General features: G+C 39.2%; 1 protein-coding gene across 3 annotated transcripts in view; it reads left to right on the top strand.

Annotated features, from left to right (window-relative positions):
• The first annotated feature begins 5,333 nt into the window (after positions 1 to 5,333).
• Positions 5,334 to 6,710, top strand: part of CCDC125 (coiled-coil domain containing 125) — a 32,783-nt gene continuing 31,406 nt past the window's right edge. For 2 of the 3 annotated variants that reach the window (XM_068535455.1, XM_068535457.1), the window contains exon 1: positions 5,375 to 5,803. The gene's annotated coding sequence lies outside the window, so the exon portion shown is untranslated. Of the gene's footprint in view, positions 5,804 to 6,710 lie in introns of all 3 variants that reach the window. The other variant, XM_068535456.1, reaches the window with a different exon arrangement.

Genomic DNA, 6,710 nt, shown 5'->3' with positions numbered 1-6,710 from the left:
GATTTAGCTAAGAAGGAAACTGCTGGGTCATATTGCAACTGAGTTTAACATTTTGAGGAAATGCCAAACTTTTCCAGAGTGGTTGCACTACTTTATATTCTTACCATCCATGTATTAGGGATCTAATTTCTCCATATCCTTGCCAACACTTGCTACTGTTCATCTAATAGCCATCCTGTAGATGTACAGTCATATTTCATTTTGGTTTTGATTTACATTTCTCTGATTAATGATGTTGAGCATCTTTGCATTGTTTGAGTCCCCTATTGATGGACATTTAGGTTGTTTCCAGCTTTTTACTATTACAAATGGTGCAAGAATAAGAAAGAATAGCATAGGGAACTATATTTAATATCTTGTGATGAACCGTAATGGAAAAGAATACAAAAAAGAATGTATATATATGTATAACTGAATCACTTTGCTGTACAGCAAAAATTAACATTGTAAATCAACTATACTTCAATAAAAAAATATTAAAAAAAAGAGAATAGCACATATATTACTATGTGGCAGGCACTGTTTTAAACACATTTCAAAAGTGAACTCTTAATTCACATGACTACTGTCTGAGGTGTAGGTATTATTATTATTGCCATTACAGGTGATGGAACCAAGGCACAGAAGGATTAAATGACTTAACTCAAGATCACAGCAAAGTTATCAGAGTTAGGATTCCATCTTAGGCTCTTACCCACTGAGTTGTGCTGCCTAATGCGTGTGCAACTTTGCACATGAGCAGGTTTATCAAGTAAATTCCTGGAAGATAAACTGTATGCAAGTATAACATTTAAAAGGTTCATTTTAATAAACACAGATTACCTATAATGTAGACTCCATGCAAATCACTGTGGTGCGGAAGTCCTCCTAAGATAAATTCTTGACCTCCAGATGATCTTAATCTAGTACACAAAGAAGATAAACACTCAAATGGACACTTTAAACAAACCGTAGATTGTGATACGTGCCCTTCTGGAGGTTCTAACATAGTAAGAGAATAAAAGAAAAAAATTAAGGATACATGACGTAGGATGCAGGTCCTGATGGGTATGGAGAAGAAAGCTTACCCAGACTAGTAGTTACTATCACAAAGGTTTTACCAGTACTACGTGGGATCAAATCATATATAGAATGAGGACAACTACTACTTCAGAGGACTACTATAAGGACGAAACAAACAGTGTTTTGCACATACTAAGTACCATATATGTGTTTGTTATTTTTAGTAGTACTAGGCTGCTTTTTTTTTTTTTTTGGCCACATGGCTTGTGGGATCTTAGTTCCCTGACAAGGGATCAAACCCACCCACCCTGCAGTGGAAGCATGGAGTCCTAACCAATGGTCCGCCAGGGAATTCCCACTAATGGCTGTTTTGAAAAGACAATATTCTTTTCACTACTGGGATTCACTAAATTCTCTTGCTTGTCAACTGATTGCTAATAATTATCCATCCTAACACTAACATTGGCTCATAATAATAAAGATTTTCCTTCAACAGAAAGGAAATAATGGAATCTAATACATTATGAGAATCTTAAAAATATTAATATACTTATTAATTTCAGCCCTAGGTTTTCATGTGAAACTAGTGACAATGCTTTAACATCTTATAGTTGCTTGAAAAAGGTCTTAAAAATAATCCTATTTACTGTTTGTCTCTGGTTTTATCCAAACCTACTTGTTAACTTTTTGTTTAAATAGGCTGATTTAAACCAAACTTAAGGAGATAAAAGTGTGGCAAATTTTAAATCATTTTATATTTCTTTAAATGAGACTTCTTAACATGATTTATTCAGTTTCTCAAGAGTGTCTTAAGATAATACGCTTTGATATGTGGATAACTAGTCATTTTTTCCCCTTATGCCCTTCTTGGTATATTTTTATTTTTGCGGGCTTTGAAATAAGGTATTGGCCCTACTTGAGCTATATTTCTTCTGCATTCTAAGCATGTCCTACCACCAATCCCTACCAACATTTAAATCTGTGTTTATCTTTAACACAAAAGTGATAAGGGTCAAAACTGCAGAGAACTATTTATTCTTTCCTATCAACGGGGGAGAGGGCAAAGTAAAAACAAAAACAAAAAACACTGTTCTTAATAACTTTGGTTGCTGCATATGTGAAAAACAAGATCATGAAAATTATACCTATGCTTTTACTTAAAATTTATTCCTTAATCCTTCTGATGACATAAATCCCTATGGCAGTCTGATGTAAGCTATGAACCCACTTCCTCCAAGGAAATACAGATATACATACTAACATAAAATGTTGCTTATATTTTTCAAAGATTCACAGGTCCCTGAAATCCATCTAGAGGTTTATTTTTTAAGGGGTTTATTTTTATGGAAGGGGAGATTAGAAAAATATAATTTGTTAAGCAAGACTAGCAAATAAAAAGCAAATTGGTCTTCCTGGAAGTCCTAGCCAGTGCATTAAGCAAGAAAATAAATAAAAGAGCTGAAAGGAATAAATAAGCTATTCTCAATTAACATGATTATTTATGCAGAAATTCCAAAGAGAAACCACACAAAAGCTACTTGAATAACTGACTTTAGCAAGGTCGCAGGATACAAGACCAATACACAAAAATCAATTGCATTTCCATATAGTAGTGACAAACAACTGGAAATTAAAATTAAAACAACAATACCATTTACAATAGTACCAAAAAGCATTACATACTTAGGTATAAATCTAACAAAATATGTGCAAGATCTGCATGCAGAAAATTCAAATGAGAGAAATCAAAGATCCAAACGGATGGCTATACCATGTTCATGAATTTCAAGACTCATAAATATTATTAACATGTCAGTTTTCTCCAAATTGATCTATAAATTCAATCCCAAGCAAAATCACAGCATACTTTTTTTTTTAACATCTTTATTGGAGTATAATTGCTTTACAATGGTGTGTTAGTTTCTGCTTTATAACAAAGTGAATCAGCTATACATAAACATATATCCCCACATCTCCTCCCTCTTGCGTCTCCCTCCCACCCTCCCTATCCCACCCCTCTAGGTGGTCACAAAGCACCGAGCTGATCTCCCTGTGCTATGCAGCTGCTTCCCACTAGCTATTTTCCATTTGGCAGTGTTTATAAGTCCATGCCACTCTCTCACTTTGTCCCAGCTTACACTTCCCCCTCCCCATGTCCTCAAGTCCATTCTCTACATCTGCGTCTTTATTCCTATTCCTGCCCCTAGGTTCTTCAAAACCATTTTTTTTTTTTGGTTCCATATATATATATATGTTAGCATACGGTATTTGTTTTTCTGACTTACTTCACTGTGTATGACAGACTCTAGGTCCATCCACCTCACTACAAATAACTCAATTTCATTTCTTTTTATGGCTGAGTAATATTCCATCGTATATATGTGCCACATCTTCTTTATCCATTCATCTGTCGATGGACACTTAGGTGCCAGCATACTCTTTTAAAGTAAAAATTGATAAGCTGATTCTAAAATTTATATGGAAACATATAGGACCTAGAATAACCAATGATGAAAAAGAACAAAGTTAAAAGACTTACAGTAACTGATTTAAAGATATGCTATAAAGAGTAAAGTAAGTCAGTGTGGTATTGGTGGAAGGATGAACACATATCAATGGAACAGAATAGAGTCCAGAAATAAACCCACGCATATAGGGGCAATTTTTGATGGAGGTGCAAAGACAAATCAATGGGGGAAATAATAATCTTTCAACAAATGATGTACCTCCATACACAAAAAATAAACCACAAACTTAACTGCATACCACATTAGTTCAAAATGTTTCATAATAAATTTTATATGCATGCAATCAAAGTTCTGCATTCTGGAGAAGTTCTGACAAAGAAAACAGAGTTATTTAAGTTTTTTTTTAGGGGGAGAGACTTGAAAAATTTTAAAGACTGCTATTTTAAATAGTTAAGTCACAGTTTTAAGTGAAGAAAAATTATTTGCAGTTTGTAAAGCTACTGAATATGCTCATCACACTAAACAAGACAGCAGGCAAACTGGCTTTAAAGTTATAAACATATTGATCTTTTATGGTAATCTAAATCCCTGAGCTTCTAGTATGCTCATAATCAGGAGAAATTAAAGCCTCAGTTCTAAGTCTCGTTTTCCTCATATCTAGGTATCTTTACTTTGGGGAAATGGATGGTTATGGATTTGCAGAAGAGGAAGATTAAGAAGCTTGTTACTGCGAGAAAAGGGTTTACTAGTGATGAAATAAAATGTATACTTTAAGGCAGGACAAGAAAAATTAAACATAAAATTCTCTCTGTGTGTCCCTTGGGCCTCCTCCCTCCCTAATGTGCACGTGCATCTGCATTAAACATTAACCAGAGCTCCTCAAAGATGGGAGCGCATGCTCCACCGTAGAGATCAATTTTTTCCCTTTCTTCTGATGCTAGCCATGTAACTTCCTAAAAGAAGAGCAGCTCTGTAGGGGGTCATGGTGCCTTGCTGCTCGCTTTGCACGTGCTTACCTGGGCTATGTATCTTTGGTGAACTTTATGTAAAATATCAGTATGTCATTTCCATGTAAGATCCTCCGTCTTGAAAATGCATATAATTGTGTCTTGGACTTCTAACAGGTGGAACGGTTCTCAGGGCTTTCTGAGAGTCTGTCTTCTGGGCTATAATCCTCAGTTTGGCTCCAGTAAAATTCCCTATTTTTCTTCTTAATGTCATTGTTAACTGAATTTTCTTTGGCATTAGTTTATTTCTAATCCAGAGTAATCATTAAATCTGGTCAAGTTTTTGACCACTACAAAATTCCTTCAGTTATTTCAAGGATGTTGGGTATTAGGGAATAGTACCAAAATCATTGCACCAGGTGAAGCTAATGACCCAGCACGTTTGGGGAGGGGTTAAAAGGAGGTAGGGCCTTTCGCCGTATATTCACAGGAATGGGTGGCCCGTATAGCAGCTTTCCAGGCCCACCAGGCCCTGCCCTCTGGCTCCTTCCCACCGCCTGGCCTTTGCCCCAGCACTTCCTCTGGCCTAGAAGGCCCCCTCATTCCTTAGCTCTGAAAGCCTGCTTTTCAAGAGCCGCCGCTCCAGCTCAGCTCCATCTTTCTCTTACTCGATTCCTAGACGCTTAATATTTGAACCAGCTAATTTTACCTTCATTGACGCACGCACAGCCTCACCCTGTTTTTCTAGGTCTCGCGCTATTATTTATAACTCGGTTGCGCACAGCTGGTGACGTTACCGGCGTCTAAGTCAGACAGAGCTACCAGCGCCGCCCCCTAATCACGTGAGCTCCGGCTCTGGCGCAGAGCCAGGGGGCGGTGCCGGGACCCGGGCCACTACGCCCGCCTTTCCGGTTGGGGCAGCGCAGCGCGGTCACGTGGCTGGAGGAGTGGCGGCTCGCGCGGCGTGGAGTCTCGGCGTCCGGTGAGCGCGCTAAGGGGGTGGAGGAACGGGGGCGGCGCGAGGCGGCTGGGGTCCAGGTCTCGTAGCCCCGCTCTTGGTTCCTCACCCGCCAAGGACAGTGGAGAGGGCCCGGGGCTGCGCAAATTCGAGAAACTCGGCAGGTTATGCGCAAGCTGGTAAACTGGCTCCTTCCCCTCTTGCTAGTTGAATGGCCTCATCTGATATTGTAGAAATAAGGAATAGATTTGAAAGACTCTTTCTACCTCTCTCATCTCCTCCTTTATTATTATTTTTTCTATATTTTTCTGCTAATTATGAGCCTTAAAACTACAGCGCACTAAATGCAATGTGGTATCCTGGACTGGATCCTAGAACAGAAAAAGGACATCAGTAGAGAAACGGGGGAAATCCTGATAAAGTGTTTGGTAAGTGCGTGTATCAATGTTAATTTCTCATTTTTGATAAATGTACTCTAATATTGCATTAGAGGAATTTGGGTAGAGGGCATACAGGAGCTCACTGTACTATCTTTGCAACTTACTGTAAATCTAAAATTATTTTAACATTAAAATTTAAGCAAAATCCTACAGCGGTATGCCACAGATCACTGTTTACAGAAAGGGCTGAAGTCAGTTCCTTTTTTGCCAAGCCTGACAGGAATTAGGTGTCTGTTTGATCAACTTGTTTGCTGAGGAAGTAGTTGTCCGGCTAGTGGGTGTGGATGCTTCTAGTTCAAGTTTTCCGGGCAGTAATCTGTTTTCTTTTTCAATTCCATCCATTAAGTGTCTCTGGAACACCTGTTATGCACAAGTAAATGAGACACACTCATTCCCTCCAGTAGGGCCGTGTGTGATAAAAAAGCAAGTCAGGTAGGAAATACAGACTATTAGAAAGATACAATGCAGAGCTAGGAGGGCTCAGAGGTAGAAGAAAGCACATCTGGCCCAGGGGAGTCAGGAGGGCTGCTGGAGGGAGTGGCTGTCATGAACTGAGGGGGGCCTGGGAGGAGAAAGCATTCTGGGTGGAGAATGGCTCCAGCAGAGGCTTTAAAGAGACCAGGCTAAGGGGGCCTGGGAGCAGCAGGTACAATCCCTTTTCCACGGAAGCACAGAGCATGCCCAGGGAGTACTGGCAAATGGCACAGGAAGTGAAAACTGGTTACATTATAGAAAACAAGGTGACACCTACTTTAATCATATATACCGTGGGCGCTATGGAATGTTTTTGGGCAGGAGAGGGGCATCATTGGATCTGTGCTTGCAGATGACTGAGTTGGCAGCAATGGCTTGGAGTGGATCAGTTAGGGAAGTATTGGTTTAGCCCAGGAGAGGT

This window comes from Eschrichtius robustus, chromosome 2, assembly GCF_028021215.1.
Source record: "Eschrichtius robustus isolate mEscRob2 chromosome 2, mEscRob2.pri, whole genome shotgun sequence".
In the NCBI taxonomy this organism is placed as follows: domain Eukaryota; kingdom Metazoa; phylum Chordata; class Mammalia; order Artiodactyla; family Eschrichtiidae; genus Eschrichtius; species Eschrichtius robustus.
This window is presented reverse-complemented; position numbering and strand designations above follow the sequence as displayed.